The 17,901-nt window shown below is 36.7% G+C and overlaps 1 protein-coding gene across 1 annotated transcript in view; it reads left to right on the top strand.

Annotated features, from left to right (window-relative positions):
- LOC101441123 (protocadherin-15) overlaps positions 1 to 17,901 on the top strand; it is a 1,917,137-nt gene that overhangs the window by 1,155,001 nt on the left and 744,235 nt on the right. The window lies entirely within an intron of this gene.

Genomic DNA, 17,901 nt, shown 5'->3' with positions numbered 1-17,901 from the left:
TAGGTCAAGGAATTTGTTCTCTTCTCATTCATCATTTATAGTAATATCTTCTTGAAACTATATATACATATATATATATATAAAATTACATATGAAAAATATACCATAATATACTTTTTATATTTTTTTATCTTCCAAATTTAAGTTAGTACTTTTATTTTCAGAATTAAAAATTGGTTTAAATAATCCAGTTTAAATAGTTTTAATAAGAAAAGACTGCACTGAGAAATTTATTTGCAGTTACTTAGATAATGTAACAAAGGTCATATTAGGGTTATAACTTGGTCAAAGCACTTTTGTAATTTGTACTATATATGCTTATGGCACTTTACTTTGAGTTTTAGGATGTCTATATATTACATTAATCTACAATAACCATATAAATGTTTTAAATTCTGTTTGTTTTTTAAAGTTTGTCTTCAAACTACAACCAATATGATTATAATTGTGCCTTTAACAAAAGCATTCAATATTTAAACAAATGCAATACCTAAAACACATCTTCATCAACTAAATTACGAAAAAGGGAAAGAATTTCAAAACATAGGTCAGGAAACAATCACAATATATAGATGTAATTACTACTTTTCAGCTTTAAAAAGTAAAACTATCAAAAAAACAAACATAAGTACTCCGGAAAGGCTTGCTATTCTGAATTAACATTATATCATTTCTAAGACTTTTGCAAAACACCTACAGACACTCAGGAAAAGAAAGGCTAGTTCCCTGGAAATGACCATCGGGTATGATTTAGTCACTTAGGATGAGATAGAAGCTGAATCTTTCTTAGGATTAGATTTTCACAAATGACTTTGTCATTATATAGAAATGGATGATATATGAATGACAAGTTTTAAAAGGTGAAAATAAATCAACTGCAGGTAAGCATTGGCTACTACAGAACTGAGGTTTGCCTGTTTTTTAGAACAAGAAATGAACAAATTACTCCCTCATAAAGGACAAAGAACACTTAAAATTAAGTATGCAGACTAACCATATCATTTGTAGTGAACAGTCACGAAAGACTGACTTACACCTTAACCCCTTAACCACCACATTGCTACTAGTGGACATACAAGGCAGAAATTTATTTCTAAAACACTATTACATAAATGAGTAATGTTACTATTAGTGTTTTATTTATATCAAGATCTGTTTCAGTTTGCTGGTGTGACTAAACTTTAGAATGGTAATCCCAAATGGTAAAGAATATAATAGATAATGAGATATAATATTCAATATAATATAATCATAAACTTTCATAGATATTTTTCTAAAATCTCAAAAACCATTTTAGGGATTGTTATGGTGGTCTGCTAAAAGTGAACCATTAATCACTATGAATTGTTATCCTCATCATAGTATATCTCTACATTGAATGGAAATACCATTAACATAAGCAAATTTTAAGTAGTAAAAAAGAGAAAGTGATCTAAGTAAAGGTCCCTTAACTGAATCTAATCAAAAGTCCCCATCTACACTGGGTTAACTAAAGAACATAATTTTCTGGAGTCCACAAAAGAAAACCAGGACATATATATATACCACAGTTTGTTTATCCATTTATCAGTTGACAGTTGACACTTTGGTTTCTTCTATCTTTGGCAATTGTGAATAATGACACTGTGAACATCAGTCTGCAAATATCAGTTTAAGGTCCTGCTTTCAGTTCTTTGGTGTATATTCCTAGAAGTGGAATTGCAGCATCGTATGGTAATTCTATACTTAACTTTCATATTACCACCAATAATGCATGATTGTTCCTATTTCTCCACATCCTCTCCAACACTTATAACTTAAAAAAATTTTTAATAGTTGCCATTCTAGTGAATATGAAATTGTATCTCATTGTCATTTTGATTTACATTTTCCTAATGTAATGACGTTGAGTATCTTTTCATGTGCTTTTTGCCCATTTATATATCTTCTTTGGAGAAATATCTATTCAAGCACTTTGTCCATTTTTTAATTGTTTGGCTTTTTGTTTTTGCTTGAAGGATTACTTTATATAATCTAAACATTAGATCCCTTTTGTATATGAGGTTTCCAAATATTTTCTCTCATTGTGCAGGTTGTCATTTTACTTTCAAAATAAAGTGCTTTGAAGCACAAGATTTTAATTTTGATGAGGTCCCAATTTTCTATTGTTTTATTTTATTGCTTATGTTTAGGCATAAAGTCTAAGAAACCATTGCCTAGAGCAAGTCCTGATGATACTTTTCTATGTTTTCTTCAAAAGTTTTGATTGTTCTTTCATATTTAGGTTTTGATCCATCTTTTACCCAATTTTTATAGATTGTATGAGATATAAGTCTACCTTCAATATTTTTATATGGAGATCCAGTTTTCCCAGCACCATGTGCTGAAGAGATTAGTTTTTCCCAATTGAGTGGTCTTTACTCCCTTGTTAAAAATCAGTTGGCCATAAATATAATGATTTATTTCTGAGCTCTCAGTTTGATTCCATTGGTTTATGTGCTTGTCCTTATGCCAGTACCATGCTTTTTTTAAAAAATAAAATTTGCTGAAGTATTTCATCCACACATGAACATACATAAATTGTAAGTGCATAGTAAAAGTTGTGAACTTGCAAAACAAACATGCATATCATCATATAGGGTTTCTATGTATCACCCCACCACCAACATCTTGCATTGTTGTCAAACATTTGTTACAAACTATGAAAGAGCATTGTAAAAAAATATCACTATTAACTATAACCCATATCTTACATTTGGTATATTTTTCTCCAACTACCCAATTATTAACACCCTGTATTAGTATTTATAGTTCATTATAGAATGTCCTCATATTTGTCCTGTTAACCACAGTCCATCTTCCAACATTGGATTCCTTGTGTTATGCAGCCCCATGTTTTGTACAATCCACTCAACATATACACTCAGCACCTCTCATTTTCATCACAGAGTTGTGCTATCATCACCTCAAATTTAGAACATTTTCATTACTCCAAAAAGAAAGATCTCATATTCCCTTATACCCCCTACTATTGTCTCTTAGAATTGCTTTATCTTCTTTGCCATTGTTAAAAATGATTATAATATTAACAATTGTCCATAATTTACATTAATTGCAGTTTTCCCATGCTTTGCCTTATTCTTAATGCTTTAGTACCATACTTTTTTGATTACTGTGGCTTTGTAATAAGTTTTAAAATCAGAACACATGAATCCTCTAACTTCATTCTCCTTTTTCAGTTGGCTCTGACTATTCAGGTTCCCTTACCCTTCCATATAAATCTGATGATTGGCTTTACCATTTTTGAAAAGAGAGTTGTTGAAATTTTTATTGAGATTGCATTAACTCTGTAAATTGTTTTGAGTAGAATTGAAATTTTTAATAATAGTCTTCTAATTTATGAACACAATGTCCTTCCATTTATATAGAACTTCTTTGATTTATTTTAGCAATGTTGTATAGTTTTATTTGTACAAGAACTGTACATTCTAGTTTAGATTTATTCCTAGATATTTGATTTAGTTGCTATTGTAAATGGATTTTTTTCCTTGATTTCTTCTAATCGTTTATTACTAGTGTATAGAAACATACCACTGATTTTACTAGTGTGTTGATCTTGCACCCTGCCATTTAACTAGGAGCTGTGTTGTGGATTTTACAGGATTTTCTGTCTATAAGATCATGTCATCTGCAATTAGGGAAAGGTTTTCTTCTTTCTTTTCAATTTAGATACTATTTTTTTCCTTGTCTAATTGTTCTGGCTAGAACTTCCAGGACAATGTTGACAGTGGGCATCCTTGTCTTGTTCCTGATATTAGAGGGAAACTTTCAATGTTTAGCCACAGGACATTATATATTATTATTTTGCCATAATCTAAAAAACTTTGCAGGAGAGAGTGTAAACTACAATTTGAACTATAATCCATGATTAGTGGCAATGCTTCAAAATGTGTTCATCAATTTTAACAAATGTACCATAATAATGAAGGATGTTGTTAATGTTGGAAAATGTGGGAGGTGTAGGGAGCAGGGCATATGGGAACCCCCTCTAATTTTCACATAATATTTATGTAACTTAAGTATCTTAAAAAAAAAGATTAAAGATATTGAAAAAAATAAAATCTTTTAGCTGAAGGTTTATCAAGTATGTTCTTTATTAAATCAAGGAAGTTTCCTTCTATTTTTAGTTTTCTAATTTTTTTAAAATCAAGCAGTTGTGTTAGATTTTGTAAAAAATCTTTTATTTATCATTGTGATGACCATGTTTATTTGTTTTGATAATGTAGTGCATTACCTTAATTGATTTTCTCATGTTGAACCACTTTTATTTTCTGGAGTAAATCTCACTTTATCTTGGTGTTTAATTCTGGTAGTGCTGGATTCCAATGGTAGTATTTTGTTGAAGATTTTTGCATCTCTATTCCTAAGAAATATTTGTCTGTAGTTTTCTTTTTTTGTGGTATGTTTATTTGGCTTTGTTATGAGGGTGATATTGGTCTCTTACAATGAATCAGGGTATGTGCCTTTGTCCAGGAAGGATTGGAACAATGGCCACTTTCAGTGATCCAAAGTAGATAATGAAAAGCAGTATCAGTGATCAGCCTGTGTCCCCCATCATTCCCTCTAGATCTTAGGGACGTTTTTATGTTCCTTTCTGCTACCAGCAAGCCACACCAAGGGACAGACCCCACTGCTGCCTGTTTTAATGGTGGGGGAGAAGGGATGGTAACTGCCACATGGAGAGAGCAATTCCCTGGTATTTTTCACCATTTATTAGCCTCTTTCTCCTACTGGATGCTGCACAGGGTTCTACTGGACTCCAGGGTTTCAAAATAGTTGATTCAGAAGTTCGGGGCTGTTTCATTTTCTGGTGGACAGATAGTTTTCTACTCTGCCATCTTCCTAGCAAAAAAAAAAAAAAAGAAAAGATCTCATTGTCTAATTTATTATTTTAATAGAAAAAATAAATTCTACATTTGTCTTGGTAATATTTAGTAGTAAAAGATTTACAAGTTCCTTTAATGTTTTTAATCTTATGAATAAACCCACCAAAACTGACCCAATCATACCAACTTTGACACATTTCACTGCATTTTATTTATTTATATGTATTTTTTAATTTTTAGTCATTATTTGTAATGATTATAATCTAGGATAATTAAATTCTCTTTCCACAAATCTACAACTTTCAACATCCATTTGGAATTCATCATTCACTGTTCTCTTTCAGATTCTTACAATTTCAGAGAGTTTACTAAGACAGAACTACTTTCTTTTGCCCTTAAAAAACAAAAGCATATTCTACTTTTCATACACAGTTGTACTGATATAGCCTGTGCATAAATTCAAAATTGTTTCCAAGTGTACCTAGTCCCTAAAAGTCCAAATAAGTAATATAGGCCCTATGGTCTTTGAATGTTCAGAAAGGATGTAAGACTGAAGGTGTATTCAAGGTTGCATCCAGATGGAAGGTGGAAGATACGCTAAATCCAAGCTGTGGAAGATACCTGTCATCAAGCAGCTACAGTATTAACTATCAGCATTACCCATAGTCTAAGGAATTTTAAAAAATCTTATCTCAAGGTACAAAGTCTAAGTGTTCTATTCACTACAAAAGGTATGAGCTCGTCTTTTCTTTCAGCCTTTAACAACTTGATCCTATTTGCCAGGAACTCTTAATCACCTCATTCCTTAGGTTGCCAGTGTAGCCATGGAGACAGCACTAGAATGGAGACAGCACGTCTCTCCTTGTGAGGCCACTGTGCCTCAGTTTCCAATACGTAAGTTTATATTTTTTTGTGATTCTATGTGGGAGTCATATTAGCACATTCATTAGTAAAGCAGTATAAAAAGTATAAGAATTTTAGATTAACTAATACCATAATAAGAAAAAAGCAAATTTTATTTGAACATAAAATGTACATTCTATTATGCTGTACTCTTCTAAAATCAGGGAAAAGGCATATTTCTGTGTTAAAACCCAAAATTTCATATTAGTTTGATTTGCCCAAGTACTCACTTGGACATGTCACTTGCTTTATCTTAGAAAAATGCTTCTGAGCTAGTAATTTCCATAAGAAAAGTGTACACATGTGTATGTGCTATTTTTGTTGTTTTTCAAGACAGGCTAGAAAAACGTTTTAGAAATTCTGTTTCTTTTTCTTTATTTTTCTAGCTTCAACCTACAAAACTAAATTATTTATTTATAAATCTAGCACCCTTCGTCAACTTTTGAACATGACGTTAAGGGGTTAGGGGGGCAGATTTGATGAACGGATGAATGTGTGGACACTTTTACAACCTTGACTAGTTAATTACCTTAAAAGTAATTGTGATATTTCCTTTGTAATTATTTTGACTGTAAGCACTTCTTAACAAATACTCAAATAAATCTTTTAAGGCTAATAAATCAAAAGCTGTCATTGTATTGATTTTAAGACACTTTAATGCTCCAACTTGTAAGATAACCTATTTTAGGAGTAAGCTTAGCCTCATGGAATGGAAAACCCGAAATAATAACGACTTAGTAAGAATGGCAGTTTGTGCTCCAGAAGAGAAGTCTAGAGACAGGGTAGCAAGTAGCTAATATTGCAGCTCTCTGAAGTTCTCATGATCTCAGGCCTCTACCAGCTCACCATTCCACCATTGCTAAGGTTTGGTTTTTCGCCTCATGGTTTGCAATGTAGCTTGAGTGATAGTTATTAGAGTCAAATTGCAGGAAAGACAATGTAGAAAGGAAGGAAATTTCCTTTCTCTCAAAGACACTTCAAGATCACAACTCACTTGAGCTAATGTTGTGGAGAAGTGGGGAGAAGACTATAGGGCCTATATAACTTATTTGGACTTTTAGGGACTAGGTACACTTGGAAACAATTTTGAATTTATGCACAGTCTATATCATATTCCCCCTTTGAGGCCAAGCTTAATTTATTAAGCTTCGGCATCACTATTGTCTGAGTCCCTCTGGACTGACTGGTATGTATATAGAGCCATGAGATGGGCAGCTGTTTGCCTTTTTACTATACCATTTATTAGGGTGCGCGTTCTGTTTATGATGAAAGGGAGGAGGCATGGAAGGATGGTGCATGCTCCTATGAAGAAGGCAACTATTCCCAGTAGAAGCTTGAAATTGTTTACTATTGAATGCCAGCTTCCAAAGGGATTATTTAAATTCCAGCCATTCCAGGTTTGCACTGGGACATGAGCAATTTTTACTATTTTTCTTATAATTTCATCAATAACCTTTCCAGTGTTATCTAATTCAAGGCAGCAGTTAGAGAGATTGAACTTTCCACAAACTCCCCCTTCAGCTGCCAAGAGATAGTCTAGGGCAAAATGGTTTTGATAGATAGCATTTCTGAATTTAGTTTTCTGTTGGGCTAGTAAGTTTAGTGCATGGGCAGTTTCATTAGTTATTATCTCTACCACAGCTTGTAGGCAGATGATTTGGTTTAGCATATAGATAGGGGTTTGATAACCCCACATGCCATCCTCTGCCCAAGTTGCTGGCCCATAGTATTGGATTATATGCTCAGGGGGCCATTCTTCACCTCCCCAGGTAGTGACGGTCCTCTTTTCTCTTATGTTTTGATACACTGGCTGGCTTAGCTCTTTCCTTTCTGTTAAGAGAATGAGAAAGAAAGGAGGGTTTTATTGTACCAAGAATACAAGTTCCATACCAGTTTCATGGAAGTTCTTGGAATGCAACCTTCCCACAAATCCAGTACAAACCATTTGGGGCAGTAAAAGGGCCCTTTGTGGTGGAGTTCCACACTGTGATTATTTTGGGGAAAGTACGATTTATGAGAACGTGGTCAGACACATTCCATGTTCGCCAAGGCTCTCTTGTATTTGTGGTATAATTTTGGAATTTTCCCCCTGCACATGTTGGATTTCCAACAGCTATAGAGGATCTTAGGCAGGTCCTTGAAGCACAATATTTTCCTATGACAGAAGTTTGCAAGGGCCACACACTATCTCAGGGGACAGCCGGGAGGTCAGTTGCATTATATGGTTGGCTGTAATTATATTCCCTGATTTCCCAGGGCCATTGGTCTCCCATATTAGTACGTCCACATACGTAGCATGAGGAGACATTTAAGGCTGCCCCTACCACTTCAGCCAGGCTTATAAAGAGGTTTCTTGCTGCTTGTGGGATGGAAAAGGGCTTTTCCATTTCTTCATAGAAGGAGTGGAACACAGAATGGGCTTTATTTGTGAGTAGGTATTCCTGATACTCAACCTAGACATAGGCTCCTGGGTCTATTCCTTTACCATCAATGTGGAGGCCCATTTGGAATCCCTGAGTCTGCCAGCATTCAGGTTTAAGGATGGTGAGGTTTAAGGGGTTACATTGACCACATGGACAGTTAGCCGGGGCCATACCCTTGGTGAGGATGGCTGTTTGTTTAGCTATGTCTATGTTCCAGGTGGCCCAGGTGACACAAGACCAGTAGGGGCAGTAGTATGGACCTATGTATTTACACCGAAAGCACCCCCTTTGGGCTGTACTTTTCATTTCTGGAGCACACATATACTTATTGTTATGAGTATACGTCTGCTCCCAGCTGAGCCCTCCACAATCTGTGTTCCATGATATCCCAGAGTCTATAACTTGACATGCGTCAAATAGGAGGGACACTCGTTGGTTCTGGCTAGTGACTGGGGTGGAGGAAAGTAGCTCTCCATTTTGATCAAACACTCTTATTTCCTATTTATGGGAGACTGTTGGGGGTCTAGGGTCATAGCAGGTTATTTGGCCAGATGCATTACAGACACTATAGGAGATACCCTGAAACTGACAGGTGGTTACCTGGCCCTTGCAGGTGTAATGACTATGATATATTAATGTGGTGTTGACATGGGCCCCTGTACGCACCTTTTGAATACATGGCTCACACTCTGTGGTGTCAACTTGGAACCAGGGGAGGGTTAGGGCTAGAAGTAGGAAAAATAGCCAAAGGGGTATTGTAATAGATTCCTAATTTTTGGCTCTGCATAGACCAATCAGCTTCCAGGGTGTGATTGGAGCAGAGCTCAGTGTTCCATCCTCAATCTTCAGCCGTGCGTGGACCAGTCAGCTTCTGGGGTGTGACTAGAGCAGGGCTTGGTGTTCCCCTTTTTTGCAAGATGAGTTTGGTTGAGCTGTAGGTATCTGGAATACAGGTTCAGGACTCTGGGGCAGCTTGCTTGACTCAGCTATGGTGTATCCACAGGGTGATTTCAGCTTCTTTAACTGCAGTGGGGGTGGATAAAATGACAAGATAGGGTCCTCGCCATTGAGGGGTTAGTGGAGCTGACTTCCAGTCCTTGACCCAAACTGCATCTCCTGGCTTGTACGGGTGTACAGAGCTGCTTAAGCTAATGGGGGCCCTTTCTTGGACCCAGTGATGCAGGTTATGTAGGGTTTTTCCTAAGCTGATCATCTGCTGAGCTATTGATAAGTTTCTTCTTTCTCTGAGACCCCCTTCTATATTTCTGATTAAGGGAGGAGGCCTCCCAAAGAGGATTTCATAAGGGGTTAGGCTTAGTTTTCAGCTTGGGCTGGCTCTAACTTGTAGTAGAGCACTTGGAAGTACTTGCACCCATGTTAGCCCAATTTCTTGGCAAATCTTGGCAATATAAGTCTTTATTGTACAGTTCATTTGCTCTATCTTTCCTGAGCTCTGAGGATGGTAAGGGGTGTGTAGTTTTCATTGGATGTGCAGTGCCTTTGCAATCTTTTGAGTGATTTCGGAGACGAAGGCAGGTCCGTTGTCAGAGGCAGTCCAGAGTGGTAGCCCATAGCGAGGAATGATTTCCCTGAGGAGAACCTTGGCTACTTCTTCAGCTTTTTCTGTTCAAGTGGGAAAGGCTTCCACCCAGCCATAAAACATGCAAACAAGGGCTAGGAGATATTTATAGCTTCTGGATGGTGGCATTTCAGTGTAATCAACTACTAGATCTTCAAGAGGCATACTGCCAATTCTCTGGACTCCCGGGGCTCCTGTGGGTCCCTGGTGAGGTTTATTCTTTGCACATGTCACACACCGTTGGCATATAGCATGGGTGATCGCGACTAGTCTTGGGATGTAGAAGAATCTTTCTAACACTTCCTTAAGATGGGTTTTTCCCAAGTGTGTGTTCTCATGGTAGTCTTGAGCTACAGTTGCTGCTAATATTTGTGGCACAACTATTCTGTGATCAGGCAATGTCCAGGGATCCAAAGTGCCCTCCTGGGGCCAGCCCACACCGAAAGTTGGCCATTCTAATTCACAAAGCATCCTAAGCTTTCCTGACTGAAACCTTATGCCATACACATCTTCATGGAATGCACAGGAGAAGTTTTTCAGCATACAACCTAACGGGGTTTTACTGTGTGTGTTTCCCATTTCCACCCTGTGCCGACGGTGCACAACAGTCACTCAAGCCTTACACTTCATCCGTCTCTGGCCGAGTCCCTCACGGGAGCTTTCAGCGCTTCTTGAACTTAGCAGATCAATATAAGCCCCCGATACAGAAGAGGGTCCCCCAGACCACCCTTGATCGTATGAGGTTGTCGCGGAACCACGGATCAGGCCTCCGCACTCGCCCTACAGAAGTGATTTTCTGCATCTCACTCAGTCACCACAAGCACATGCAAACAATCACCTGCCTTTCCTTTCCTTTCCTTAGACCTGGATTGTAGATAGCTTCCTCCTGTGTTCTCAGGAGTACTAGGGCCTCCCCTTTTAGAGAGTTGATCAGGCTCCCTCCTAATTTTAGAATTAGGCTTTTCCTGAGCTATGCCCCCCGGGGTCTTACCAGTCCAACATGTGGAGCTCCTTGCTTCGTTCTCAGGGTCTCTCAAACCTTCTGGTGCCCCCAGCTGCTCCGGGAGGGCTCCAGTGAAGACCACAACCTCTTTCTGTACTCAAATGGGGTGTCCAGGGGCGCCCAGGGCTGGGTTTCGTCCGGGCCCTTCTGGCCTCCTTGGAGAGGTCCAGGAGGGGCAAACAACTGTTGCCGCCTCTGACCTTCTCAGCGCATCCTGGACTAGCCCCCAAAATATTGTGGAGAAGTGGGGTGTGTGCGGTATTGAAGTCCAGGACACGAGAACTCTGAGAAGGAAGTTGGTTTATTTCCACCGGCCAGACTCAGCGGACTCTTGTCCTAATAATAACTGAGCCCCGAATAGCATTTTTTGGTCTCTTTTATACAGAGGTTTAAGATTAGGGAGACAAAGGGTGATGGTATGCGGACAGACCTTTGGTTAGTTTCTTCAGTGTTTGATCCGAGTATCAGATAGGTTATTTCCCCCAGGTGAGTTACATATTCCCCACATTCCAAGCCAGCTTGGATTTAGCATATCTTCCACATTCCATCTGGATGCACATTTGAATACACCTTCAGTTTTACATTCTTTCTGAACATTCAAAGACTGTAGGGCCTATATTACTTATTTGGACTTTTAGGGACTAGGTATGCTTGGAAACAATTTTGAATTTATGCACAGGCTATATCACTAAGAGTAGCAATTTTATAGTCTTTTTGTAATGGGCAATGTGCCTAGTAAAAGTCAAGGTTTTCCTACTAAAAAAAGGGAAAATGGATATTCAATGGCAACTGGTAGTGTCTGCCACATGAAAGTAGATCTAAACATACACCATAAATATAAATTAAGTTCTTATACATTTTAAATATGATTCTCAAAGTAGAAATGCTTCTCCAAAAGACAAAATTCTCTTAAATATTTTAAGCACATAAAATAGTAAAGATTCATAGATTCCAAATATTAATACTCTGATGTGGTTATCTTGAATATTTTTATACATATTCTAAGTCTTTTTCCCATAAAAAGATCCATATTCATTAAGGAAACCATTTTATATCATGCTAAATACTGTCAATTACCAAGCTATGCAGATATGCAGTTGCCTTCACAGCATGATAAGAGTTCTTAATGACCTGCAAGGCACTGATGAGGTTGTTGACTGTATTGTTCTCTAACACTGTTGGACTCACCAAGCCCCATTTATTATTATTATGTCAATGGGGTTTCACAATCTGGATTGCCTAGGTTCACTTACTAAGTACCTGAATCCCCTGACCACTCATGGAGGATGAATGTCATCTAACTCCACCCATGAGACTACAGATGCTACATCCCTTAACTGGATTTTACAATTGATATGACTGATCGGATATTTGAATCACCTCCCAAATAACCATTAATGACCATCTATACCTCTCCCAGCCTTATCTTTGTTCTACCTCTAATGTTATTCTACTAAAAAGAGAGAGTAAAAGGATTTCTTCAAGCTCTTGGTTGCCAAAGCATGCCTCAAAAGGACCTTTTGTACCAAATTTATGGACAAACAGGCACTCATGTTTCAGGACTGAATATGTTTTGCACACATTCATATGCATGCTCCCTGACGAGGTCTGGACTTTGAGAAATGAATGGCTAAAATCTTATGATATGTAAAACGGTAAAAAGCAATTCCATCTGTTCTGTTTAATTTAGGCTGGAATTCTCCAGCTTGGAACTTCTCATAAATACATTACAGTTGAAGTCTAGCAACTGGCTAACATCAAGTCTCATCAAAAATGGAAACAAGTGCCTATTGATTTTATTTTTCAAAGGGCAGAGACCAATATAAAATATAGCAAGCAGTATTTAATTTCACTTTTTAAAAGCAAGCTATAATTGACTCCATTCACTTCTTCTATATCCAACTTTGTCCTTACTTTGTATGCTGCTTGCAAAAGGAAAATAGTTTCAATTGCTTGTCTAAGGATCTAGAGGCCCACATAACATATTTTGGAAACCCTTTACAGGAACCCATTTTCAGTTAATGGGGTCCTTTGATTTCCTAGGGTAACAAAGAAAATCAAAGATTTTGTCATATGGAAACTTAGAATTGTATTCCTCAAAAATTCTGACAAATCATGAGCATTATTGGAAGAAATTACTTCTGCTTAATTCCAAAAAAATGGATAGTCTGAACAAAATATCTGAGAAAGAAAAGATCTCTTCTACTCTTGTGGCATCTCACAATCTCTTCCTGGTTTCAGCCTCATCTAATTATTGTTATAATTAGGAGTCTCTTCTCGAGTTTCATTCTACCTGTGCCCTTGACTTTTATATTAGAAGTTTTTGACCTTAGAGATGATTATTTATTCACATTCTTCTTTAACATCATCAATTACTATTTGAGTAGCCACAAAAAACTGTGCAGTGCTTGATAGGATGTTTAACAAAATCTTATGGATATGTTCATTATGGATGCAATTAATGTGATCAAATAAGGTTTCCTGGAATGTAGAGACTGTTAGAATAGAGATTTACTTATTATCTTTGTTTTTAATTTCTTCTAATTCCTTGTATTATGAAGCAAACTCTGGTTATGTGTCTGTTTGAATTTTTCATTGATTTTTAAATTTATCCCAGGGTTAAAAGAAACCCTCTATTCCTCTTTTGGGAAACTGGGATTGAATTTATTTCACACTTATTATCTCAATTCATTAATGTGACTTGTATCTGATTTATGGCTACCTGTTTTCTACTCTGTGACTTTCTAAATGCTGCTACTTGTGAATTTCCCATTTGAGGTATCCCAGCTCAAGATTCTTCCAGTTCATGTGAACAATGTTAAGAAAAATGCAAAACAATAATGTATTTGTAGAGGCTGCAGCTGGAGCCCCTACTCTGGCAAGTGAAAGCACTTTAACTGGGGAATTCCATTACTGATGCATTAAAAGGTTGAAAAGCACTATTAGGTCTTTGAGTGAGTCTCTTGAGAGTGTGAGAAGGAAAAGCAATCTCCTTCGTACTCAAGAAAGGATACTTCAGTGCTACTTCACACAGGTTATGTCAAGCAGCCAATTTGCCAAAATACCACTTTTGCTCTGTTCTCGTGGTAGAGATATTCTCCCCCTCTTTAAAGAAAATCATTACTGCCTTTTCATGGGACTGGCTTCACTTGAGTTTAATTGAAACTGTAAAATTGTATTTGGGATGGCAAGGGTTATTTTTTCTCCTTAAAAAAGCCAGAAAATGTTTCTGAAGATGACGGAGAACATGAAAGAAAAAATAATTTGAACAGTAGGGGAAATTATCTATATCCAACACAGTTTATTGGAAAGAGCATAGGTTTTATGACACAATGACTGCTTTGCAAATGGTTGTATTTTTTATTGATGGGGAAGATAAAATTATTTTCTCAATATAATTTTACTGGAAACAAGGCATGTTGTGTGACATCTATCTATATATTTACTTGAGAACTAAAGTTCTCAAGCCTATCCAGTGATGAGAGACCATTAAAGTACACTAAATTCAGTTTTTATAAAATGTGATGAAATCCTGTTTAATCATAATTTTTGAAATAGTAGTAAAAGTTTTACTATTTTATTGGAAATTTCATATCCAACACTTCATTACAATTCTTCAGATTTGTAATTTCTTATGAGCAATTCCAAGATTTTCCCAATAGTTATCCCAATAATCAAGAAAATAAAAATCAAGGTCTTTGTTATTTCTACATAAATTTATTTACAGATATTTTTCAATCAAATTTTTGTGGGTTTTGTTTGTTTAGCAATGTGAAGTAATTAAAATAAAAATGTACAATAAATACCTCAATGCCTTGATAAGAAAATGATATTTTTACATGAAAACTTTGTGCAATGTGAGTTACAGCTTAACAAAGATGTATTTAAAAGGGATTCAATCACTGAGTGGGTAGGTATATTTTCAACTATGTAACAATCATAATATTTTGTGAGTTAGACACATATATGTTTCTTGGACTGTAGGGTTTTAACCAAAACTAATAAAAGACCAATTAAAACTGTGAATTTGAAAATATATAGCATGAAATATATAGTCAATAAAGAATAAATGAACATGTCTGAAATATGAATCAGGTTGATATATGTGTTAGTTTTGATTTACTGCTATAAAAATTACCACAAATTTAGTAGATGCAAAAAAGACAAATTATCTCACAGTTCTGTAGGATAGAAGCCAGGTGTGGGATTGAATGGGGTGAAAATAAAATGTTGACAAGGCTAGACTCCTTTCAGGAAGGTCTGGGAAAGAAATCATTTCCTTGCCTTTTTCAGGTGTTAGAGGTTCCCCACATTGCTTGGTTTACAGCACCCTCCTCTATCTTCAAAACCAACTACAGAGCCTATCTCTGACTCGGCTTCCATCATATATCCTTCTCGGACTCTGTTCTCTCTTCTGCTTCCTCTGGATCTGACAAGTTCAGATTTTCCTAAAGTTAAATCTCTCCTCTCCTGGGCAGAAGAAGAGGATCTCTGTGTGAGGGCATAGGTGGGCAGAGGGCAATTATAAGTTAGCTGACTGTGAATTAGGGAAGAGGTCCTTGAAGTCTACATGACCTTACAAGTGTTTCAGCTAAATCTTCTTCTCTTTACCTTTCCACTCCCTTCCTGCTCCTCCTTCACTTTCCTCTTTTTTCTTCTCCTTTCAATCCAATCTAACCCACCTTTCCTTCTGAAGTACCCAGTGCCTTGTGTTCCTCAGCCAATTCTCATGTACAAATAGTGTTCCTTCTTGTTGGCTGCTTCCTTATAATTACATCAGTTCCAACTCTTTAAACTTTGGTAAGTCATTTAAACATTTGTTAATTCTTTCTGAATCCTCCTTTATTTTCTCAGCCTCTATATCTCTTTTCCTTTTGTTTTTAAGATTTATTTTTTATTTACTTCTCTCCCCTTCCCTGCCCCGTTGTTTGCTTTCTGTGTCCATTCGTTGTGTGTGTTATTCTATGTCTGCCTGGATTCTTGTCAGTGGCACCAGGAAACTGCCTCTCTTTTTGCTTGCGTCATCTTGCTGATGTCAGCTCTCCGTGCATGCAGCACCACTCCTGGGCAGACTGCACATTTTCGTGCGGGGCAGCTCTCCTTATGGGGCAGACTCCTTGTACGTGGGGCTCACCTACGTGGGGGACACCCCTGCGTGGCACGGCACTCCTTGCGAGCATCAGCACTGTGCATGGGCCAGCTCACCACAAGGACCAGGAGGCCCTGTGTTTGAACCCTGGACCTCCTACATGGTAGGCAGATGCCCTATCGATTGTGTCAAATCCGCTTTCCATATCTCTTCAGATTCCTTCATTCTTATATATTCAATCATCTAATTCTTTTAAATAGCATGGAAGAAAGCCTGATAAATTCACCTCAATATCTCAAGTTATTTGGAATTCCAAAAAGACGATTTCTGAACATTTCCTTGGCCTTCTGCATCTAATACTATTATAAATTACATTAGGAGTCTTTACATTAGGAGACAGTTCAATGGAATAACCTGTTTTTTTACTATATAATCGTTCACATTTGAGTTTTTGTTTAAAAGATTAGACTGAGGGTATAATTTGAACTGGTAATATATACTTATAAAACTTATTTAAAGAAATAAAAAGTTATTTAAAGTAATTTTGTGGTTGGAATCTAGTTCTATGCACATTTATTAATTATTTGGAAATCATTCTCAGAAGAATCCTATTCAAAGTTTGATCTCTGTGTATGCATAACCTTTGTTTATATCTAATTGATTTACTGGATATTAATTATAACACATAACACATACTCAGAAAATATACTATTGCTTTGGAAATTCAGTAGAAAGTTCTGTTTGCTTGTTGAGATTGTTTTATTGAATATTTGTATTTTATTTTCAAAAAGCAATTAGGGTACACATTTGTTTTAAATATTTTTGCTGTTTATTAAATGAAGAAAAATATTACGTGAAAGGTGGGGTTGGAGTAGACCCTGTACATTTCCACTAAACTTAAATTTGTATTGTATTATGCTCAGTCTCAACACTGGTTATTAGAATTGTATAATTTTTTTTTCCCTATTCTGTGTTTTGTATTCTTAATCTAATTTTGAAGTCATAGTGAATATTAAGTGGCATGAATTTCCACAGGGACGCCAGTGGGGTGCATCTGAATAAATATTATTTTTACTTATTTACTCACAATAAGTTTAGGGAAGTATTCTTTTTTACTGGACTTTATTTCAAGGCAATCTTATAATTTAGTTGGTGTATCAATCTCTATCACTTGAACCTGCTTTCATACTTTCTCTAGACTATAACATATGTTCATGTGATATAATTCAAATTCCACCCTGCTTTTCCACTTTGTTTTCTTATTGAAGAGAGTATTTTAACTTTGAATAGGATTCTTCTGAGAATGATTTCCAAATAATTAATAAATGTGCATAGAACTAGATTCCAACCACAAAAATACTTTAAATAACTTTTTATTTCTTTAAACAAGTTTTATAAGTATATATTACCAGTTCAAATTACACCCTCAGTCTAATCTTTTAAACAAAAACTCAAATGTGAATGATTATATAGTAAAAAAACAGGTTATTCCAGTGAACTGTCTTCTGGAAAACAGCTGTTATGCGTATGAAGGTTTGTTTTTACAGTACAGTTGTGATTCTTCTAAAACCAACCAAAGTTGGTTCTAAAACCAACTTTTATTAATATTAAAGTTCTAATTGATGGAACTATACATATAGATTAGCTTGTTTGGGGCATTGAAATCTAAGAACTCTATAGAGGCAGCGGACTTGGCCCAGTGGTTAGGGCGTCCATCTACCACATGGGAGGTCTGCGGTTCAAACCCCAGGCCTTCTTGATCTGTGTGCAGCTGGCCCATGCGCAGTGCTGATGTGCGCAAGGAGTACCCTGCCACACAGGGGTGTCCCCCGTGTAGGGGAGCCCCGTGCAAGGAGTGCACCCCGTAAGGAGAGCTGCCCAGCACGAAAGAAAGTGCAGCCTGCCAGAGAATGGCGCCGCACACACGAAGAGCTGATACAACAAGATGACGCAACAAAAAGAAACACAGATTCCCTTGCCGCTGACAACAACAGAAGCGGGCAAAGAAGACGCAGCAAACAGACACAGAGAACAGACAA

The sequence above is a fragment of the Dasypus novemcinctus genome, chromosome 6 (genome assembly GCF_030445035.2).
Source record: "Dasypus novemcinctus isolate mDasNov1 chromosome 6, mDasNov1.1.hap2, whole genome shotgun sequence".
Taxonomy (NCBI): domain Eukaryota; kingdom Metazoa; phylum Chordata; class Mammalia; order Cingulata; family Dasypodidae; genus Dasypus; species Dasypus novemcinctus.
This window is presented reverse-complemented; position numbering and strand designations above follow the sequence as displayed.